This window comes from Cydia pomonella, chromosome 14, assembly GCF_033807575.1.
Source record: "Cydia pomonella isolate Wapato2018A chromosome 14, ilCydPomo1, whole genome shotgun sequence".
Lineage (NCBI taxonomy): Eukaryota > Metazoa > Arthropoda > Insecta > Lepidoptera > Tortricidae > Cydia > Cydia pomonella.
This window is the reverse complement of record NC_084716.1, coordinates 14,834,116-14,858,685: the sequence shown is the minus strand read 5'-3', so window position 1 is coordinate 14,858,685 and position 24,570 is coordinate 14,834,116. Positions and strand designations below refer to the sequence as shown.

The 24,570-nt window shown below is 36.9% G+C and overlaps 1 protein-coding gene across 2 annotated transcripts in view; it reads left to right on the top strand.

Moving 5' to 3' along the window:
• The first annotated feature begins 657 nt into the window (after positions 1-657).
• LOC133525035 (uncharacterized) overlaps positions 658-24,570 on the top strand; it is a 191,464-nt gene continuing 167,551 nt past the window's right edge. For both annotated transcript variants that reach the window (XM_061861239.1, XM_061861238.1), the window contains exon 1: positions 658-836. The gene's annotated coding sequence lies outside the window, so the exon portion shown is untranslated. The remainder of the gene's footprint in view (positions 837-24,570) is intronic.

The following is a 24,570-nucleotide window of genomic DNA, read 5'->3' as shown; positions in this document are numbered from 1 at the left end:
ACCGAAATTCGCAAACTGCGGGGATCTTTCTCTTTTACTCTCAGTAAGACGTAATTAGAGTGACAGAGAAAAATGCCCGCAATTGACGAACTTCGATTTTCGCGGATATAGCCCAGAGTCCAATCATTCATCACAATTATGATCAGCGGCTTCATTCGAACAATGCTTAAAATAAGATGTCACAACTTTAGGTACAATACCGATTTGTCAGTGTCAAAAGTTATTCTTCAACCAAAAACGTTACCTTTTGATACTGACAAACCGGTATAGTATCGCTGTGATATCTTATAAGCATTGTTCGAATTGGGTCATCAGTCACCTCTCGTCTGTGTATGATATGGAACCTCAGCGATTTTTTAGTCAGCTTTTTGAATTTTTATGAGAACGATTTTTTCTGCTTTAAGCGAGGTTTGAATTTGCGATTTTTGATCACCAACATATTTTCACCAATTTCAAATTGTAAAGGCGAGAGTTGATTGGGACGTAAAAAATGCCCTCCCCTATTTCCTCCAGGATCTCAAGCCATTTGCTACTATGATATAGCTACTCCAACGCATTGTAGCAACGTAACAACGAAACCATAGAGTCATTGTTTGCTATTGTTTTTTAATGGGAGGACAGGTGCGAAGGCGGCGAAGGCGCGAGCGCATGCGCTAGTCCCCTTCCAACCTGCGCAGACGACGCACGCGCCTCGCTCCGCCAACCGACCAATCACGTGAATTCCAAAAACAAAAAACTACGTGAATTCAAAGATCAAATTTGGAAGTGTGTGTGATTTATAACATAAGTGTGAGTGTGTGTATGGAAACATTTGGATTGTTTTGAAGGATACCTAGGTAAGTTTTGGGCTTGGTTACGAATAACTACGATTAAGGTTGAACCTTCGTTGTCTAAGTAATGACTTGGAGGCATAGAAAATTGGGGGAGGATTTTAATAGAATTATGGACCTTGTTTCTGTGCAATTAAGATATATTTTTATTTTGTATACGTTTAAACTTTGTTCTTTATAATAGTAGTTGTTAATAGTAATTATTTTTATTATACTCTGATTATAAGATTCTTATAAGAATGATAGAGGATATAACTTCGTTTATTTGTGATACGATATGTTTTAATAATTGAATATACCTACATCATATATCACGAATATAAAATAAAATGTAGTTCTATTTGCGAATGGAATATTGAAGATACGTAATTATGCCTAGATAACTGTGGGTATCTTGTAATAACATATATATGGTTTAGGATGGAATATTAATTTTTAAAATATAACAGAATGATTTGTCTGCGCTTAAATTCAACTCGTGGATCTAAATCAATACATACTTCTAAATAATGTACCTATGTATTTATTCTAAAACATTCTTAACCAAATTCCTTGTCACAAAATTAAATGGGGGGAAAAATGTATCACTGAGCTTTTAACTTATAGCTAAAATTAAATAGTTGTTGTTTGGGTTCCTAATTCCCACATGTGCATTGAAATACGAAAAAAAAACGGATTTTTCTGTGAACCTCACGTAGCTAAGTCCTAGCTAGGATTAATTCTTGTCTTGGCAAGAAGCATGTCTCCGATTAGTATTATTTTCAACGTTTTTTTTGGTACCTATTAGTATCATTTTATTTTTATGAAAGTCATTCAACGTTCTGAACAATTTAGGGTATATTTCACAAAGTCTGAGTAAAGTATTGGATAGCTAATTAACAAATAAATTAACTGCCAGATAAAACTTTCTGCAAAACTTAGCACTTTATCTATCAGTTGAGCTTATTTTTAGATTGTGAAACGCCAACGATGACTTCAACGTCAGATAAGTGGTAAGTAGCTTATTCAGTACCCCTAGTGTAAATTTATTCAATGGCGTAACGTGACGTACACGTTTGCGTTCAGTCTCATTTTGTATGGCATTTTGAGTTTCCTAAACGTTCCGCTTGGCGCGCTGTTTCTAAATCCCATACTAAATGAGACTTAACGTAAACGCGTACGTCAAGTCAAGAAATCGAATAAATTTACACAAGGAGCTCAGTACTTTACTTGGACATAGTGAAACAGATCCTTAATAAAATACAATTCCTCAAATTCTGAAAAAAATTAGTACCTAGTTTATATGTCTTCTATATTCTAAAAATGCATTAAAATACGGGTGTGGGTTTTAGAAACGAGCTGAAAGTGAGTTTCATATAAATACATATAATAAAAGTGTTTTAATTTCTAATTATATACAATTGTGTGTAGATAAAAAGTTATTATTATTTTAATGGTGTTGAATCGACCATAACAGTCAGGCTCGAATTAAAACATGTGTTCAACATATAAAAAGAATGCATATGCACCAAGACTTGCATAAATAACATAACTTACTAACATAAAGTGTGTAAATGGCTCCCCTGTCTACAAAAACGCCCCGAACCATAAGAGCTTATGGGTCCCCAACAAGCTCGGTTCTCCATACAAACGTAGTTAAAATCTCATTTTAAAACGACTAGCTAGATTGCTCTGAAACTTTGTACTTACAATAAGATAAGGTATATCTAGGGCTGTAAGTAAGTAAATAGTCTTGAAACTCTAGGTCCATGGGGTCCCAGCGCGCACAAGTTTTTTGGAGAAATCGCGAAACGTCTGGTTGACGTAACTGGTGACCGAAGAGCTGGCGGCTTCCTCGCACAACGTATCAGTATTGCGATACAACGAGGAAATGCCGCCAGCATCCTTGGTACAATGCCTCAAGGGCCTATTTTAGATATAAGCTAGTTATAGTATTCATCTGTATATATCCATTATGTATATTGTTACTGTCAATAAATAGAATTACATAATTTGTGAGTAGGTTTGATGAATTAATAGTCTTTATTTCACCAACAATTATACATTTATTAATTTGTAATTTATAGTTTATGTAGCCTCAGGTACCGTAGTTAAAATAATATTTACAGCGAATTGAATATTTTCATACAAAATTCGTTTTAGTCTAATCCGTTTGTTTTATAAAGTGGAGCAATATAAACTAATTTCAACCCTAGATATACCTCATGTCATTATATGTGCAAAGTTTCATTACAATCCAATTAGTAGTTTTAAAATGAAAGCGTAACTACGTTTGTATGGGAAGGTGAAAATCGGCCGAGTTTGCAGGGGACTCTGAAGTCGTACTACGCTCGACTTACGCCATTTTTACTCGAAAGGAAGTAAATGATTAGCATATTTTTTACCTCGGTGTTTTAGCATGACCTCATGCTATTGTGGTACGGGACTAATTTACTTATCTCAAGACAAGAAAATGCAATTTAAGTTTTTTTGGAGATGATTGACAAATATTTTGATGGAGGTTGGTATTGGATGGGATCAAGAGATCTTGAAACTCGTTGATGTTTTCTTTTGTATCAAAGTAAGGACTTAAGTTTTGTGTTAAATTAATTTTTATTTAATATTTCCTGTTAAATATAGGGCCATTATAACGAACTACAGAGAACGTTAAAAGAATAGATAAATTAGACAAACTTACACTCTGATAACATTAACATCTAAGGAGATTGAGGCAGTCGAGTTAAATCAAATTAGAAAAAAAACCGGCCAAGAGCATGTCGGGCCACGCTCAGTGTAGGGTTCCGTAGTTACTCTTCCGTCACAATAAGCTAACTGGAGCTTGAAGTATAGTAAATTGTTAACCAAGGGATGAAACGGTACCTTTTACGCGAGTTAAACAAATAGGCAAATTTGCATAATCAGTACAGTCAGCGTCAAATATTTTGTAGCAACCAAAGTAGCCAAATAGTTCGGTACACCATATATTTAGTATGGTGTACCGAACTTTTTGGACACCATGACTGCTACAAAGTATTTGACGCTGACTGTACCTAATTAAAGTAAGTCTTTTTACTATGAAGGGGAAACTTTTTGCGATAACTCAAACACAGCTAAACTGATCATGTCCGCTATAGTTTTCATTTAATCTTAAGCTCTACTTCCACGATTTTTTTCATATTCTTTGGACCTATGGTTGGGGCACATTTTTTTTTCTTTCGGATCGATTATCTCCGAATATATTCACTTTATCAAAAAATGTTTGTTGAAGACCCCTATTAGTTTTCAAAGACCTTTCCAACGATATCCCACACTGTAGGGTTGAAGCAAAAAAAAAAAACATCCCCACTTTACGTGTAGGGGAGGTACCATAAAAAAATTAAATTTTTAGATTTTATTGTACGACTTTGTCGGCTTTATTGATTTATATATCCATGCCGAATTTCAGCTTTCTAGCACTAACGACCACGGAGCAAAGCCTCGGACAGACAGACAGACAGACAGACGGACATGGCGAAACTATAAGGGTTCCTAGTTGACTACGGAATCCTAAAAAAGACTAGTCTACTAATAAACATTTGTAAATGACTAGTCTACTAATAAACATTTGGGTCAAAATTATTTATGTGGTCTGTGGTTTGTCCCCGAAAAATGTGTCGGAGTGGAGCTTTTAATATAATCTATAGCAAGGAAGACATATATTAGCACTCGATTTTTTTCTATAGAAGACAGATACAAGCGTGATAGAGTGGTCGGCGTAAGATTGTCATTTTATATACGTAGTCCCCTATCTTCTCCTCCTGTCATTGGTTTTCGTCTGATTAGTTCTCAAAGTGACACCTTGTGTGTTCTAAGAATGTAAAACAAACTTAAATGATTTAACGGAGACCTTTCAAGTTTTATAAATTACGAAGAGTCTATTGTTTATCTTTGTGCACTTCATGAACTTGTGCCATTATCAAATCCCAACCTTGCTCGCCATTACTTTCTAAGTAACCCTTACTAAACGCAAGTATCAAATGTATGGACTCCGAATAATCACTAATTAATGTATAAACAGGCCCTAATGTGAATCCTAGCCACACTTACCCATATGCTATACTTACCTGTATTGAACTTAACCGAATTGTGTGCTAACATTTATATAAGTATGTTTATTCGCTGCATAAACCAGTGAATCACCATAAGGAATGCAACAAGAGTAAACGTCCAAATAGTCAAAAGCACGGCGCGGCAAGCTTCCGGTCATGACCGTTTTTATCTACTTGACGGCCACGGAACGTGTTAAGCATTAGATACATTGGAGGCTTCGCGCGTGCAACGCCCTAGAATGTTGGATGAGTGAATGAAAGTATTTATTTCGAGTAAATCACGTAAACTATATGTGGTACAGTGGATCGACATGGACGACATGAATGGAGCTGTCTATATATGTCTGAAGATGGACGCTTTAAAGGCTGTTATAGATTGAAATCAAGAATTCAAGCTATCGATAAGTGTTATTTAACGCAACGCAACTTGATGTTCTATTAAAAATATAAATAAATAAATATTTGAGGACAATCTTACAAAAATCGACCCCCCGGACTAAGCAAAGCTTGTACTATGGGTACTAGGCCGTGATGTACTAACACATACTTATATAGATAAATACATTCAAAACACCCATGACTCAGGAACAAATACTTGTGCTCATCACACAAATAAATGGCCTTACCAGGATTTGAACCCGGGACCATCGGCTTCAAAGGCAGGGTCACTACCCACTAGGCCAGATAGGTCGTCGAAATACTGAAAAGACATTTGAAATTCAGTAATTTCAGACTTTGCTCGGTATATAGTACAATACAGGTAAGTTAAAACACATTACAACTTTTTGTAACAAAAGTCCATACATACGTATGTCAATGTGTTTTTTAATCAGCTTACACAACAGATACATCAGCTGCGGTGTCATTATAAACGCCTTGCGAATCGAGCGAATCCAAAACGCAGGTCAACCAGTAAAAGTGAGCATTCCTTTTTTTTACTTTATTAGGTACACTAAACAGATATCGTAAAATATCATGAAAAACACAAAATTGCATATTATGGCTTAAATCTAGCACGAGATCCACCATACACACACCAGACACCATGCTTTACAAGTAAGCGTAAATGTTACAATAGTTATTTATTTTACAAGGGACAAAGTTGTTGTTTAACCGCTCGTATTGATACCCGAGCCAGCGAAAGATTCCAATCATCACAAAAAATACATCCATATTTATTTCTATACCTACGAAGAAATAGGTTATTATTGATAAATTTTCGCATTCCATTCATCTTTGTCATACTCGTTGTTAAACATGAGCTTATCTCTTTCGCTTTCGGTGCCCAGATGCGACTAAAGGTAATGTGTACAATTTGCTACAAGGAGCGCTTCAATTTTGGAACACCTGTAACCTATCTTGAGTTGACGTGAGAAAATTAAGGTAGTAACTGTAAGTATACCGCTGGGACATTTACTGGTTACCACGAAAACTGGACTGATCGCGTGCAATAATAATACACCGGGCATTAGTGTCACAGCAATTTGTCCGCAAACAATGAGCGCTATTGGAGCCGTAATGGGGTTTCCAAACACCCTGTAATTTTAGAGAAATTCCTGATCGTATCGGACTAGTTTGTATTTCGCTTTTATATGATTGTTGCTAACGCAAATAATGCTAACATAATCTGTTGTGTATACCCACAATACGAATGATATGTTGCGCAACTAAGCGAGTAAAATATGTAATTAACTAATAAAAAAAAAAAATCTGACGGGATTATATATCACGTACAGAATGAGTTTATATGTATCCCGGCGTTACTAACCATTTAAATTCTTCAGTATTACAATGTGCAAAACTACACATTATGAACAAAAACTATAATTATAAATAAATGCTGGTTATGTGTACCTATATTCAAACTAGGGACATAAAGTTAGTTATACATAACCAAGTTGTAAACTTTTCATATATTTTTTTATAACGGTAATGGATTGGACGGAAGGAAAAATATATGGAAATATTGGGACCCTTTTTTTCTCTTATCAGGACCGCAAGAGCTCGTTTGAGTAGAATTAACAAAAAAAAAATCCCAAAGAATACCTGCATTCATTCTTACAGCCGGCTATCTCATAATTACGTATTTTCACGTATAGGAACATGTTATTTTAGGAATATTAAACCCACGGAGCGACATTGCCAAATCGCGACTCTATAAAAAAAGAAAATGGGTGTCACCCGTTTGTAGAAAGCGTTCGTTGAACTCTTTTGTATGCCGATGGCAATAATTAAAACTTTTACCTTCTCGGACATGACCCACACATATTATATATACCTGCCTACGTATTATATAGCTATATTGGTACTTTATCAATCAGTCAAACTTTAGAGCTTACTAGAGAGCGATATTCGAATCATTTACAACCTAACCTTTGTGAAAATTGGTAATCATCAGAGAAAACTCGAGTAGATATATCGAGTATAAGTAGCGGTCCGATTCGAAGAATGACTAAGACACGTTTAAGATTTTGGAAAGATCGATAACTAAACGAAATGTCAAAATTGATGTTTATTTCGATTCCGCTGTGGTCCCAATAAGATCTATCTACGATATTTTTAATGTCAACGTGACATTGGTTGCCCGAATCGAGCTGCTTCTGTCAATTATACGACATATAAACGATATCTAAATGCGAACTTATCTAAACCAGAAGTTATCGTTATCGAGATACGTATTCTTCTTAACAAATACAATATCCAATACGTCCTTTTCGTGTGAGATATAAAGCCATTTTGAAAAAAAAAATGTATTACGGCGTTATAACAATTCAGATGCCTCGGCTATATTACTAGCCATTTAAACTAAAATTATAATGCTATGATATGCAGAGCCCCTGGTGTTCATTTATTCGATTTTGAAACGTGACGTACGCGTTTGCGTTAAGTCACATTTAGTATGGGATTTAGACACAGCGCGCCAAGCGGGACGTTTTGGAAACTCAAAATCCCATACACAATGAGACTTAACGCTAACGCGTACGTCACGTTACGCCATCGAATAAATTTACACTAGGGGTACAGGTTACCTAACGTTAAACAAATGAACATTATTTGAGTAACTTGAGGCTTCCGTAAGTCGCGATCTACAGTCACGAATCTCGTTGCCCTCGCTGACTATGTCTGCAAGGAGATGGATGAGGGGCACCAGGTCGATGCTGCGTATTTCGACTTCAGTCAGGCATTCGACCTGGTCGACAACGACATCTTGCTGAGAAAACTGGCGCTAGCGGGCTTCACACCAAAGCTATTAGATTTTTTTTATCGAACCAACTTTAACCCTTTTAAGGATTTGGTTACATTCTGCCCTTGCAAATACAGTCTGATTGCCGTGTGAATATCATTATGGTATTTTCCCTTGATTAAAGTGTGTAAAAATTCAATGTAAACACGTTAAATTTTGTTAGCCGGGTAAAATTATTTTCGTTGTCTTGTTTTTTGTCTCGAAGAATGTGACAGAGTGGAGCTTTTTGTATGAGATGAAATTTTGTTATAAATACATAATAATCTACAGCTATTATATATTACTATTACAGTTATTATAGAATTTTGTTAATCTACAGCTAGAAATATACATAGCTACATAGCACTCGACTTTTTTTTTATTTATATGATAGAAAACACTCGCATTGTATCTATCATACAAGCGTGACAGAGTGGTCAGGAACATGACAATGAAAATAATTTTGACCCAGTCCCCTCTTAATAGCCAAGCCTATCTCAATAGGGTATTTGACTACTAGTCAAATCAGTTTCTTTTTACGAACTGTCAAAATGATTTGTCAATATAGAATTTATATGAAACACTAGCAAATGACGTCACGATCAAGTTACCTACTCTTTATAGATCTATATGAATTATAGAATATAAATTGTGCCAAAAAATACTACTACTACGTTTAAAAACTACTGTCTACGTTTCTCTATTAATGAAAATGAAATGAAAAAAATGAAAAATATCTTTATTATCTATTTACAAACATATAGTAAGCATTTGCTGGGGCCTCTCTTTAGGCTTACAAAGCCTGTGTTGAGACGTCCCGCTCTTCCACAACCGTAATTACTTGTAGTTACATTATATTACAAAATTACAGTTTTTTTTTTTTTAGATATTTATATATATTTATTACATATATTTTTAATGTTTAGGATAGGAGTGTGTTCATGTGCTTTTTTTCTTGCATGGTGTGAAATAATTTATATTAAATACAGTCAAATACTCTATAGTTGAAGTTGACGTCCAACAGCTAGAAAAGAATACACTGGTGATTATAGACATATAAATAATTTATTAGCAGGAACAGGGTACAATAATTATGAATACGTACTCTCATCTTAACCCTTTGAACACTTTATGTCATAAACACAAACATCACTCAAACGCCAACTTCCCGGGCGCAGGGGACCTAATGTAAACCTTACTCGAAAGTGTGAAGGTTACTTTGACAGCGTCCGCCATAATAACTATAGGTGTCCTTGGCGCTGTGGGCACGACAAGTAACGACGCCTTTAGGTGTTCTTGGCGTTCAAAAGGTTAAAGGCCGGCAACGCACAACCCCTCTGGTGTTGCGGTTGTCCATGGGCAACGGTAATTGCTTACCATCAGGTAATTCTGCTCGCTCGTGTGCCTTCTAGTATATCATAAATAAAATTATGGTCAAAAGTTCTACTGTACAATAGTGTCATAGCAAACGGATGTAGCTATAGCTATCATACCTAGCTGTCATACTCGTAGTGCTGGAGTCGCCGCCGGTCGCGCGCGCGTGCAGCATGCTAATGTATGACATGTCGACATTGTTACAGCAATTGACCCTTAATAAGCCTTAACACGTTGGCATAGGGTTGACGAAGACAATTACTGTGGCGATTATAAGGGGCATTCTTGTTCAGTACCTATTGTTGTTATACGTACTGCGGTGGGGAAAAATAAGCATAGCTTGTAATCCATGGATTGTTTAGGGTAGCATTGCGTTGCCGACCATTAAAACGTTAATTTATTCCTAATGACATGTGTAGATTTATTCAAGGTTGTACCTAAAGAGATCGCTTTTTAGCGATATTATCGCCTGTTGTTTACCTCTACTTGTGTTTTTAAGAGCAGACGCATTTGTAGCTTTTGTAGGTACAACACTGCAAAGTTTTCCTTAAAACTTTTTTAGTGTTACCACCCGAATTTTGGTTTTAGTATTGCTCTAAAGTATTTAAGTTTCCACACGTTTGCAAGGAAGGAAGCTTAGGGCTTCAATCGCCGAGTTAAAAAAAGAAGCCTCATAAGTAAATCAAATACATATTCCAAGAAAAAACTGTAAAATCAGACTTCCAAATCGATCTCTCTATTGGGTTCTAACTGCTTATATTTGAACCCTTCATAGGGCGCAATTTGTATTGTAAGGCAAAAATTACCAATTATAACATCATCTTGTATTTTTTTTTATGTACGTATAATTTTTAGGACTATGAAATAGCATTGAAGTTAGAATTGTCTCTTTTCAATGTAGACTTATTATAGGGTTAAACACTGTATACATTTATAAAAACTAATTCAAGGTTTATAAAAAAACACCGCTATTATTTATATTTCGCAAGTCAGTTGCAAATTACTCAAAGGCCTTGGCCAGGATTTTCCTCAGCAATTAGTTTAGTTTAATTAATTCCAGTGTTTACGAGGCCTTCGTCATGGTACAAATTGCTGTATTGTTGCCGTAAGGTTTAATGATCTGGCTTTTATATGATTTATCTTATCTTATCTGATTCTTATCTCATTTATATTATCATGAATGTCGATGAACAAATATTCAAATATCACAGTTATGAGTTTATGACTAAAAATTTAGCAAACTTAGCTATTAGCTAGCCCAGCAGTGGGACAATAATATGGGCTCATAATACAAATAAGCTACACAGTCTATGTATGGCAGTGGCGTAGCACGAACTATCTAGCCTTGGGCGAAGTCGCATCTGCGAGGCCTATTTTTTTCAATGTGTATTCCCAAGATAATAAATAAAAACCGGCCAAGAGCATGTCGGGCCACGCACAGTGTAGGGTTCCGTAGTTACTCTTCCGTCACAATAAGCTAAACTGGAGCTTAAAGTATAGTAAATTGTTAACCAAGGGATGAAACGGTACCTTTCACCCGAGTTAAACAAATAGGCAAATTTGCATAATCAGTACCTAATTAAAGTAAGTCTTTTTACTATGAAGGGAAAACTTTTTGCGATAACTCAAAAACAGCTAAACTGATCATGTCCGCTATAGTTTTTATTTAATGTCTTTCTTAAGCTCTACTTACACGATTTTTTTCATATTTTTTGGACCTATGGTTCAAAAGTTAGAGGGGGGGAACACATTTTTTTTTTCTTTCGGAGCGATTATCTCCGAATATATTCACTTTATCAAAAAATGTTTCTTGAAAACCCCTATTAGTTTTGAAAGACCTTTCCAACGATACCCCACACTCTAGGGTTGAAGCGAAAAAAAAAATTCACCCCCACTTTACGTGTAGGGGAGGTACCCTAAAAAAAATTAAATTTTTAGTTTTATTGTACGACTTTGTCGGCTTTATTGATTTATATATCCATGCCAAATTTCAGCTTTCTAGCACTAACGACCACGGAGCAAAGCCTCGGACAGACAGACAGACAGACAGACAGACAGACAGACAGACAGACAGACGGACATGGCGAAACTATAAGGGTTCCGTTTTATGCCATTTGGCTACGGAACCCTAAAAAGGGTTGGCTTCCGCGAGGCCCCCTTAAACGCAAGGCCGTAGGCGGAGGCCCACTTCGCCCACACTTAGGTACGCTACACTGATGCATGGATTCGATGTCTGTAACTATCGAGATCGGGGGATCACGGGGTTATAAGATGTTCGAAGGTTTGTATTATAATTAAAGCCTGACCAGTAATATATGATCATTGATCACGCGCCATATTGCGGAATTTCATTGGAACAAACATTTTCATACTAAACTGAACTGTCACCCTATACATGAGAATAACAGCGCCCTCCTGACAATGATCATATATTTCTGGTCCGGCTTTAGTTCGAAACTACGATGATTATATGCGGTAACCTGACTGAAACCTTAAGGCATTAAGTCCACCATTTGTATAATTTTATATCGTGCAATAAATTTTAAATAAATAATAAATAAACCTATTGTTAATTACAGGCCATTCGAACGTATACTGACATTGATATCTGAATCATGTTACCCTATAGGATTCACGCTTTTCGGTACAAGACACCGCCTAAGTAAGTAAGTGTATTCAAAGTAAGTCTGACTTTCATATTTTTGAAAACTTCGTGATACAAAATTACAGTTTCTGGACTAATAATATTAGATCACCAATCGAGAAGTGGGACCCAGGAGACCAATTCCACCATACATTTTGACATCAAAATGATATCTAACTGGACGGGACGTCGATGTCGATACCTCCCTCACGGGAGGTATGAGTGGCCGCTTCCGCCTTTCGGCTGCGGCGGCTGTCGCGGGTCGCTCTCCACCGACCGGTGGGGAGGTCTATTGGCCGTCATTTGTCGGACAGTGTGTGCTGCTGGTGTGTGGGCCAGCTCTTTGCTACCGATCGTTACCCAACCCCATGACCCCTAGCCTGGTGATACCGTTTGAGCGGGGTCAGGTTTCGGGGCCGCGGTGAAGGCGACCGGTAGATTAGCTGGCGTGTGCGGCGTGCTGGTGAGGCTGTGTCCGAGTGTGTGTTGTGCTTGCTGATGCTCTGCTACTGATGTAGGAGGGATCGGGGCAAGTCCAGAGCCCACCTCTCCGGTGGTCTGGTGTGATGCGGCGCGATGTCCCGAAGATGGTCGTGGCCGGCGTTGTCCGCGCGGTCGAACATGGACCGCGCGAGACACTCGATGAACTCCTCCAGGCCGCGCCACTTCAGTGTCTCGGTGAGGGCTGCGTTGCTGACGTACCGCGAGCACTTGAGGATGGTCCGTAGCGTGAGGGTCTCCTGGGGCCTCATCTTTTCCTTGTTTGACCTGGAACAGAAAGAATACCAGGCAGGTGAAGCGTATGTTAGTCTTGAGCGTACGTAAGCTTTGTACAGACCGAGCTTGGTCCGTACAGGGAGCTTACTGCAGAATTTTGACATCAAAATGATATCTAAATGAAATCCTTTAGCTATATAGCCTGTCTTAGAGCGAGACACGTGGTTGAAGGTACCTACTTATCACCAAATGACATCTTCTAGATATCATTTAGATGTTTGTTTTGCGTTCTCCTTTTCCGGGTTTTAGAGTACCGCTCTGGAACAGCCCCAAACACAGCGTTGGGTACAGCGCGTCACGTTCTTACCGCGGCGCGGCGGTGTTACGTTACATGGACACGTGGATGTGGTAGCAATAAAAGAAGTAAGTAGATTTACAATGTATCATTGTATCCTTGTCCGAATCAACGATTTCAAAAATAAAGATAGGTCTGTTCTTATATCCGACTGAACATTCTCGTTTAGTGCGCACCAGTGGAAGGGCACAACGCGATTGGTTGACGAGTTCACATCACGCGCGCGGATAGGTCGCAACTAGTTGCGTTGGACTGTACGATTGGTTCACATTAGTGTGATCTCCAGTTTGCTGGCCCCATTCTTGGTGCCCATAAGGCCCGTCTTTACGAAGTAATGGATAGGTCAATGGTCCGAATTCGTTTTTCCTCTATATGTTCAGTAGGTTTATTCATTTTCTTAGCGTTGTCCCGGCTGTTTGTCACGGCTCATGGGAGCCTGGGGTCCGCTTGGCAACTAATAATAAGAATTAGCGTAGGCACAGTTTTTACGAAAGCGGCTGCCATTTGATCTACCGACCCAGAGGGCAAACTAGATCTTATGAAAATTAGTACGGTTTTCACGATGGTTTTCTTCACCGAAAAGCGACTGGAAAATAACAAATGATATCGTACAAAAGTTTTAGGTAGGCTTATTCGATAGCGAAACGTGACGTACGCGTTTGCGTTTAGTCTCATTTTGTAAGGGATTTTGAGTTTCCGAAACGGCCCGCTTGGCGCGCTGTTTCTAAATCCCATACAAAATGAGATAACGCAAACGCGTACGTCACATTTCGCTATCGAATAAATTCACACTAGGGGTACACAATGTGATATGTGTCAATATACAATACAATTTTCCACCGAAAAGCCAGTCAAATGAATTTCTTGTCGGAACAACCTAGTAAACCTACATTTTATTAAAAGCCGTTACAAATACCTTCGTAAAACACAACCTTCCTATCTAGCAAGTAAGTAATAAAGTACCGAGGAATGCTTTTCACTACTTAGTCCATTCTAAGTGTTAAATTCTCGCTGTGAAACGGCATTGACATTGCAAGTACAAAACCGTCACCCAGTTTTGACAGGTTTTATAGAACATATGCGATCACTAAAATTCACATCCACATACTACGTCACAGTTTAAATAATGAAAGCAGTACACTAACTCTTCTTCAACGTCAAATTAAAACCTTAAATAGTTAGGCATACAGGGCGAGAGGTTAGGTAAATTTACGGAAATAATTTTTTTTCTCAGTTGTTACTACTGGGAATAGGTGAGAAAAAACCTCAGTTATTACTTATGTACAAACCTAGCCCTCGCGCAGTTTAAGTCTGTATCTAAATACATAATGGGTAGGTGTTTGTTTCAGTAATACCAAAGACAATCCATGGGTAAATGTCTATAATTACCTATGTTCAATTGTCAAATTTTATATCGTAGAAATCTTTAGCTTCTTTGATCATTAAACCTTCCATATATATATGTGGTGGCGAAAAATCATGGGTGGCCAAAAACCGTGTTTGTGCTCCTTATCATACATAGACAAGAAGTTAAATAAATCCTGTCAAAAGTAGCATTCTTAAAATTACTGTAAGTATCGGGGTTCGAAATTATCCAGATAATTATCGCGATTATTATCCAATAATTATCTGATAATTATCCGATAATTATCCGATAAATATCGGATATTTATCCCAAGTATGGATGGTGCTATATTTATTTTCTTTGAGTTCTTTGATAGTAAAAAAATATGATTGGGGAGTTTTTTGCTATGTACAAATAAAAACTGACCTAATATTGATTTTTTTAATTGACCATTGAAGTATAAGATAAGCATCATGTTAACAATGTAATTATATTTCGTAAAATTTTAGGTTATTATCAAATCGATAATTATCAGGCATAAAAATCACGATAGTTATCAAAATAACTATCATTGATAATTATCCTTTCGAACCCTGGTAAGTATACTGTAAATAACAACATAACTGTTGCCATTTAGAAGTGTCACAACCATTTCACATATTGCTGCGAGTTGACAAAAGCATTTTGTACAGCCGCTTGAAAAGATACGATAAAAATCGACAAGATTGTGCTAAAATGTACGCCGAGTTTTTCTGTTTGTAAATAACGTAAAGTAGGCTTTAATATTTGGCTTATCTGCATATGGAATTTGGGAACAAGGGAAATATATTTTTCTTAAATAACGAGCGGCCTTTTCGGCAATCATATTCCGTAGCAAAGAGTTATTCGGTTGTTGTATAGATCGTGCCATTCACGAAGACGCCTGTCTTGACTCGTAATGTCATGTTATTGAATGCTAGATTTGACAAATCTGCGCGTCATCGTGGATGACACGAACTATAGAGAGGTAAAGTTTTAGAAAAAAAAAAAACGTGTTCCTCTAGTTTAAAAGCCGAAACAGATGGTGCTGTACTGTCCCATATGTTTTGTGGTAACTGAATTAATGTCAACTTTTCTCAATCAAAGTTACCTTATAATTTACGAACAGTGCCATCACGTTGAGCTGTCAAATTCGAAGTACAGTACGAAATTGTCAAAAAAAATCAATAGATCTTTGCTCGTAGTATGCAGGGACCATCGCCCACACTGTTAACTGTCCATCGGTGGACCTTATTACAAAAGACATAAGATCCACCGATGAACAGCTAAGAGTGTTGCTGTTTGTACCTTTGCAAATACAAATACGTTTATTTTATTACATTTTGCAGTATAGTTGTTCTTAGGTATAACCCTTTAACGGTTAGACGATTATCAGACAGAGATTACCGAAATTAACGAAAATCATTTTTATAGGGTGGTGATTTTTTCCATTTAAATCGAAGTTTGCCCGTTAAAGGGATAATAAAATAAGGGTTAGATTGTGTAATGAAAAAGGTGCGGTTACAGCGTGGTGGATGAAAACCCGCCCTTGGTCAGATAATTGGAGAGGTATAAAATTGAATTTTGTATAAATTGAATTATTCCTCTGTGGCTTTGAAACTACTGCATTGCATTGGGTTAAACTTGGATCTGCTCGATAATATAAAACATTAATGCAATGGTCGTGTCCATCAAAATGACACTGTTAAAATACTTTTTTTTTACAACCAAACATTAAACTTAAGGGGGACGCAATAAAAAACCTCCATTTTATAACGATGCTATAAAAGTCGGTTGTCGGTTAACGCCTCCATAATACGCTTTTAATTACCAGTTACCACCAACAATGCCTCCAACACATTTTATATGGATATGAATGCAGGAAAGTTTATTATGAGTCATGTGATATTGTGTACCAATACAGGTTTAATGTATGCACTGTTGAAATAACAATGTTTTGCTTGGTGTACGAGTAGGTATTTAATACCTTTAATTCATCTACATGCATCTCCTTTATCAAAATTATGCATGTTTACGTTTTTGAATAATCCCAAATTGTCTTAATTGTTTTAACAAGCAGAAACTGCGAATGATACCATTAAGCAAAAAATTAATTTTAAAGTGGAAAAATTACTGTCTTGGATTTGAACTCACGGCCTCTAGGTCGATACTCCAGCGCTCTGCCATCTGAGCCACCAAGAAATTAAAAACAAGCAAGGAAAGAATTATTATTTTAAATTTATTCTGAGCCCAAATTGCCCAATTTTAGAGTTTATGTCGAAAAATTTCATTATTAGGGTTCCGTAAGTACCTAAAGGTTAAAACGGGACCCTATTACTAAGACTCCGCTGTCCGTCCGTGTGTCTGTCCGTTTGTCACCTGGCTGTATCCCATGAACCGTGATTTTCACAGATGATGTATTCCTGTTGCCGCTATAACAACAAATACTAAAAACAGAATATAATAAATATTTAAGGGGGCTCCCATACAGCAAACGTGATTTTTTCCTGTTTTTATAGATAATGGTACGGAGCACTTCTCCTCCCGTGCGTATATGTAGCTGTACTGAGCAGATGTACCTCACTAATCTTCATTTCATAATTCACAAAAGATACAAAAAGCACACAAAGAATTACGTGAAATAAAACTTCACTTTAAGATCGCCGTAAACTATTATATCACGGTTACTCGTTTTAATCAATTGCTGTGGATTCAAAAAGCATATAAATGCGATAAATGATAAAGCGCTTTGTCAAGAAGCCCTTTTAACTGTATTGCGTCTATTATATAGCTACTTAAACTATTTATTAAATTTATAATTTATTTATTTCATGTCTCCATTGTGTGCGGTTATAAGCCATATGTTAAAATACTTAATTAGGAGCTTATTGCAAAAGGTGCAATATTACGCTATTTCTAATAAACATACAAAACGCTATTTCTAATAAATATTACGCTATTTCTAATAAACATACAAAACGCTATTTCTAATAAATATTACGTTATTTCTAATAAACATACAAAACGCTATTTCTAATAAATATTACGCTATTTCTAATAAACATACAAAACGCTATTTCTAATAAATATTACGTTATTTCTAATAAACATACAAAACGCTATTTCTAATAAATATTACGTTATTTCTAATAAACATACAAAACGCTATTTCTAATAAATATTACGCTATTTCTAATAAACATACAAACACCATTTTCATTTTGAAACAATAATTAAATATGATTGCGTAGCTTTAACTGCATCTGACCGTAATTTGCTTGTTGTAAGCGCAGCTTAATTAGTGCTCTTTAAATTAAATATGAATGTCGTCTGTCTAGCCGGCTTAGGGATCCGCAGGCAATGGCCCATACAGATCGTGCCATTCACGGAGACGCGTGAATTGACTCGTATTGTCATGTTATTAAAGGTTAGATTTGACAAATCTGCGCGTCATCATGGATGACACGAACTATAATACACTAAAACATATTTCCGGGTTAGATTGATTAATTTATTCTCAGCCTGCCTTCCCTATAAGACGTGAGGCGGAGATGAGAGCAGAGGACTTACCGCGTGTACCGTAAACTCTATTTGTATAACATATTTCATATTTGAACCCCTGAATATTTATTTTCACGCTTGGCCGTATTTATAAACGATATAGTAAGGATAGTAACCTGACAGGAATTAAGCAGTGTTTTTGTATACATTTATTTATAGTACCACGTTGTGTGGCCTTAACAGCGGTTAATAATTATACTTATGAGTCCTACCTAGTTCTATACGGTAACCACGAGTTGACACTTGACGTTTACGTCAGCGACTGCGTGAACTCGATCGCAGTCATCTCGCTCGCACTGACGTATTAGTGCGATCGAGTTTACACAGTCGCTAGAGTAAATGTCAAATGTCAAGTCATGGTACGGCTACTTAGCGCGGACCTACTATCACTGACGGTTGCAAAAAGTTTGAAAAAAATTAAAAAAAAAACATCATAGAAATTTAAGGAAACTTTTATTTCAGAAACGAAAAGTCTCGATCCCCGTTCAGAAATTAAGACAAGTTTCCGAATTTTTTCAATGTGGAAATTTCGTTATTTTGGAATCTATTCGACACATCGGTACTTAAGGTTGTCGTGCGTTGTAGGGCAGTATTTTGCTTAGCAGTCTTGTTGCCTGTCGCCATAGATAAATAAGAAGTAATAGAGTGCTCACTCCATGCATCAGTTTTGGTACTAAAATGCTTATTATTTTCGCAGTCGACATCCAGCATCGAGTAGCGGAACTCTTAGTACTGCTACTCAACAATAGATATCGCGACAAACAAAAAGTCTAATGCTCATCGATTTTCCGCTAATATTATAACCAGAGTTAGCATAGAGTTCCGGTTACTCTAGTTATATACTCTATGCTGTCGCTTAGAAGCCAATATAAAGCGTCCTCTAATGAAAGTGTCACTTTTAGAAATAAATTTCCTATCGGCGGCGGGCAACTGTATATCCCGCTCGAAATCACGTGTAAATATGTATTATTAAAATCATTTTGATCCTATTATAACTTATTGTTAAAATAAAACCGCAGTGACTTTACTCCGAGTTTAGTTTAAGGAGTTGTGCATCAAACCAGAATAATAAAGTTACTATTACAGTTCTAAAAACGGATATTTAAATAGCCGTAGTATCTTAACCAGTTCTGGATATATCGGGACACAATGTAAGCTGTTTGTCTAGAACAGGACCCATTAAAAGCTAGTTCTGAGCATGTTTTTCAGGATTTGTGCGTAACAAAAAATTATTGTTTTGACTGAGAGGTCTACAAATTTAAATTGCGTGTACGTTGTATATGAGTGAGTCTAGATATAATTAAAAATGACTTTAGGTCCTAATTGATTGCGTTTTTATTCTCTTTTTTATTTTTAACTAGTTCTTAAACTATAATTGATGATATGGAATTTTATTACGGGCTTGAATTGAACTGTACTTTTTTCGTTTACGAGACCGTTTATGGATATCAAGTATTCTCAATTTTCTGGTCTACTTTCGGGATATTATTTACAAAAGTTTCTACATTTATCCTTCGGGATCTAGATGACCTGCTAGAAAGTGGCCTTGAACCCCTGCTCCGTTTTATTCCTGATGCAAAAGGCTATCCATCGCAATCCAACGCGGCACCACAGCGAGCGTGATGGGCACCTTTACATCGGGGACAGCCCGGTAATCAGTCATATGTAGTTTATATTTACATTTAAAATAAATCTCTAAATAATTACATACATAAAAACTAAATAAAAAACCTTAAGGTATGTAAAGAAGAAATACCCGCTGAGCCATTTCTTAGATTTAAGAATTTGAGGGAAATATCGCCATCGCGATGTTTGCAATTTATATTTGTTAATTACAACTGCAGCTTAGGAGAGAAACCTTGCGTGTTGGTCGTTTTTAGCGCTGTTTGAAATAAACTAGTTCTTATAAAAACCAGATTATCAAAAAAGCAAAACATAAACACACAGGTAATCGTAGTATTGAAATCATATAAAAATACTATTCTTCTAGGGCCAAAATCCAGAGAGAAAAATGTCGAGAAACATTTGTGGTCATTTTTTCATACAAACATATGGGCGGCTACTAGGCCGTTTGGTATCGTTTAATTTGGGGATGCCGGATTAATTTATGGTATGGTATGGTAACTAAGTAACTTGACTTAAAACCTAAACTTAAACTATTAACCTCAGACGCCATCATTGCTGAAGCCACTCCCCCCCGCGCAACAAAAATCTGGGTGGTTCCCTGTCTTAAATACATCTTGGAACACAAAGATTAATTCTGTCAAAGGAAATCTTTTGTTCCGAGAACGCCATTTTGACCTTTTTATGTTGTGTCCAATCTATATCACGTTCTCGAGTTAAATAGGTTCCTGGGATTTGTTCATCGTAATTCTAGTTTGTTTGCTGACAGGTTCCTATTCTTGTGAATACTTTCCCATTAGTAACAAGGAACCAACTAATTAACGTAGGATCGTAAAATTAGAGTAATTTATGTATATACCAGTTGTAAATTAGTTAAAACTAAAGGACGGTCGCGGGACTACAGACGGTGTAACAAAACGAATGCGATTAAAGACGATTGCCGGCTACGCAGGAGCAACGAATTCAATCGATCCATCAAATGCCGCAATGTATCGCAAGCTGCTTGCGATTATCGGTGACCTTTTGGAGAGTTATTATGCTATTAAAATATTAATGTTACCAGTTATTTGATCTTTTTCGTAATACTTTCTTTATATGCTACGCTAGTAAATATAACGGGGTATTAAATTAAATCTCTTATTGGTTTTAGCGGTTCAAAATGATAGGTACTTATTTATGATCTCCACTTATTTGCATTTAAGTTTGTTAAATTTACTTGTGGTGTGAAAAAGAGCCTTACATTTATTAAGTACTTTTATTGTTGACATACCTAGGCAACAGTAAAACAAATATTAAAATTTGTGTGTCAAAGAAAAAAACACATTTTATATACATATATAGTGTATTTTTGATACGACCGCATAATTAAAGGGCAGTTAGTTTAGGCTTTAATTAACACACTTTTATAGGTTTTATAAAAATGGACTACTTTTATTTTTCCTATAATATAATTCACCAAGCATTGTATCACTATCTTGTTTTAACTCAAAACGTCGCATTCTATGACGCGACGTCACAACGTGCACAAGTGACCATGATGTACAAAAGACATTGCCGCTCGAAATATTTCGAAAAAATAATTTTGCTGTGGTAGTTAAGACTAAATATAAAAAATCTTTCAGAATTGTTTATAGCACTAAAACCTACGTCTGGTTTAAGTTTGGTGTTATAACAAAAATACATACTGTATGTACCAAATCTCACTCGCTACTAACGGCATCGTAGCCTAGTCGGTAGAGACCCTGCCTATGATGCAGGAGGTCCCGGGTTCAAATCCTGGTAAAGCCATTTATTTGTGTATTCGTCACAAATATTTGTTCCTGAGTTACGGATGTTGTTGGTGTATTGAAGTATTTATCTACTATTTATATCATCGTCTAACACCCACAACATAGGCCTTATTGAGCTTTATGGGACTAGGTCGATTTTTTGTAAAAAAATATATATTTGTTTATTTATTATTACATGGTCGATCAGGTCGATGTGATAAACCAGCCTTTAGGTAATAGTATATTACTATAGAGGCCGGGAAACGTAGGGTTGCAGGCCAAGTACATAATTATATAGAGCTGAGCGTAGCGAGGCCGGATAGACATACGCGGCCGCCAACCCCGTTTCTCGCCGAGATTTGTATAGTGCTTTTCTCAAACTTCTAATTAAAACAAAAAATTGTAGCCAATTTGTTTTGTGGCGACCTACTCGGCTCGCCACTCTACCAGCCCAGCGGTGCGTTACGCGTAAGTCCGCGCGCCTGCGCGATGCGCCGCCGCCGTTGCTTAGCAACGAATATATGCACAACAGATCACCGTACCAAGCTAACTGAAAAATATTATAGGTTGATGGTTGTATGCTAAGACGTTGTATCACAATTTGACGTTAAAAAACAAAAGAAGGTTGCTTTACAGTCCTAGGTGTGTAAGGCAGTATGAAATTCCTTTACATATCATCTTCACTCATCGCACCTGATATGTAGTATTTCCGGACCTAATTTGACGTAAGTCATGTCATCATTTCATACCAAGTTTGGAAAACTAGTTTTAATGAAATTCTTACCCAAAACGATTACCATCGTCACAATCATTTATTGCATAATTGAATACAGGGTGCCTAGCCAAGGTGACAATCGCTTGAGCTACGACAACGAAACGCTTTGTGTCTCTCTATCTTTCCTCCATATTAGTGCGACAGTGATAGTTGCGTTTCGTTCGCTACGAAGCGTAAACGATTGGCATGTTGGCTATTGAAGGATCTGGCTTCAATCAAAGCTATTATCAGGTCACTACTATGACCGCTATCACAAAAGCCCTTTCAAATGATCTATGGCTTACACAACCGGCGTAGGAGCAATGGAGAAAGTCGCAATAAGACATAATAACTTACGCACACTCTTATCTTAACAAACTGAGCTTTTCCAAACACTGCCTTTCTTAGTTCAGACAAGGTTTAAATTCCAATTAGATCCATAAGAAGATGAAGCCTTGTTTAAGTTTAGTTTTTGACTTTCGTTTTTCAAACTATTAACGGCTTTTGTACTAATAAGGTTAATAGTACAAATTGGTATTTGCAAATTGGGCATTGTTTTAAGTTCTGGGTTAAGGTAATAGATGTGTTGGGTGAAATTGATTGTAAAAAATGTACCTTTATCTACGGTAGAAAAAAAGACAATAGATCGTTTGCATTCTTTTATAGGACTCTTAAAACATTGGGTACATCAATGGGTAATTTATAGGAAGAATACACGATCTTTTGACACGTTTATTCTTACAATTATCCACTTACTACAAAGATCTATGAATCTAATAGAATCAACACTTGAGAGAAACATGTAGCATGTTCAATAAGGTCCCTGTAGATCATTCGGCTTATAGGTATTCACTTATGGGCCTTAAAAGTAGGAAAAGTCAAAGCTAGGCTAGGCTAGGATTGTACTTGTAGGTTGACAATACAATAATAACTAACTAACAATGGCTTAGCGAACCAAAGCGGATTTTAGCCTTCGGCACGAAAATGCGCCAAAGTCTCAATCTTGGGCTAGTTTTAAATCCGGTTGCAAATCACGCCTGTGTGGTCTAGCCTTTACTCAGACGAGAACTATGAAATTTGCCAGAGAGTAACGATTTACCTCCTTATTCATAAACGTCTACTAAAGTTGACAAGCCGCTAATAATCGTTTGTCCCTTTCCGAAGTATCGGTATAATGGAAAGGGACAAACGATTATTAGCGGCTTGTGGCAGGCAGGCAGTGGTAGCCCGCATGTCCGTAGATGGCGCTTTTCTGCTTATACGATGAAGGTTCCGTCATTTTTTTTAAATATTTGGTCTCAGCAGCTTCCCACTCTCTATCATTTGCAACAGTATCAGCTTACCGCACCGATCTTTCCCGATCTCGGCAGACAATGATGTAAACATTTTTAAGCCGAACAACTCACGTCACAAACCAAAACTTGCTCTCACGGCATTCTAAGGAAAACCAAAAGAAAATTACACTCAGGTGAAAAGGTTTCTGATTTGACTTGTATTACAATATTACCAGCTAGCTATGTATTTATTGTAGGTAAACATATATATGAGATATTAATTCACTTCTATGGAACATCCTACCTCTAGTCTTCCAAAGAGTCCGTCCAATCTAACTTTGCATCAAATTGAACCGACGAAAGTGAGAGATGTCATTCTTAGAAATGTGATGAAGGTCCGACTCAAAATCTGTACTCAAAATAAATTGTCTGAATTAAGCCCCGTACAAACAAACGCTTAAACACACAACACCTTCAGGGGATAAAAATACCAACAGTACGGCTATTACCTCAACTTTTGTAAAACTGGCCCACGACAGCCGGAGGGTTCCAGGAACTCAGTGCCCGTTTCCCCAAATTATTTATTACGTGGCCTCAAATTATGGCGTCGGGCCACTAAACACGTCACGACGTTCGCGGGTTAAATATACGGTGATATGTGGGCCTGAGGGCACGGAACGGTTTGAGGAGTGTCTTTCGTGGCCTACAGATGACGTTGCTTTTAATTGTGGGATATCAAAGCGCTTTCACCGCTTTTGAAAAAAGTCATCGCCGTTTTATCAAAATATATGATGAAAAATGATCGAATTAACTGTTTATAGAATTGAAAAAGCAGAGTCTGATTCTGTCTTTTGTCGCCACACGTGCTGATTCGCCAAACAAGTCAGTTGAAGTAATGACTTTTTATTTTAGCTGTTAAATAGCCCTTAAATCCTTAAGCTTCTTAAATTTAATTAAAATATCCAACCAATTGATATCGGTAACATACTGGGGCGCTTTTACGAAGTATATAAGTA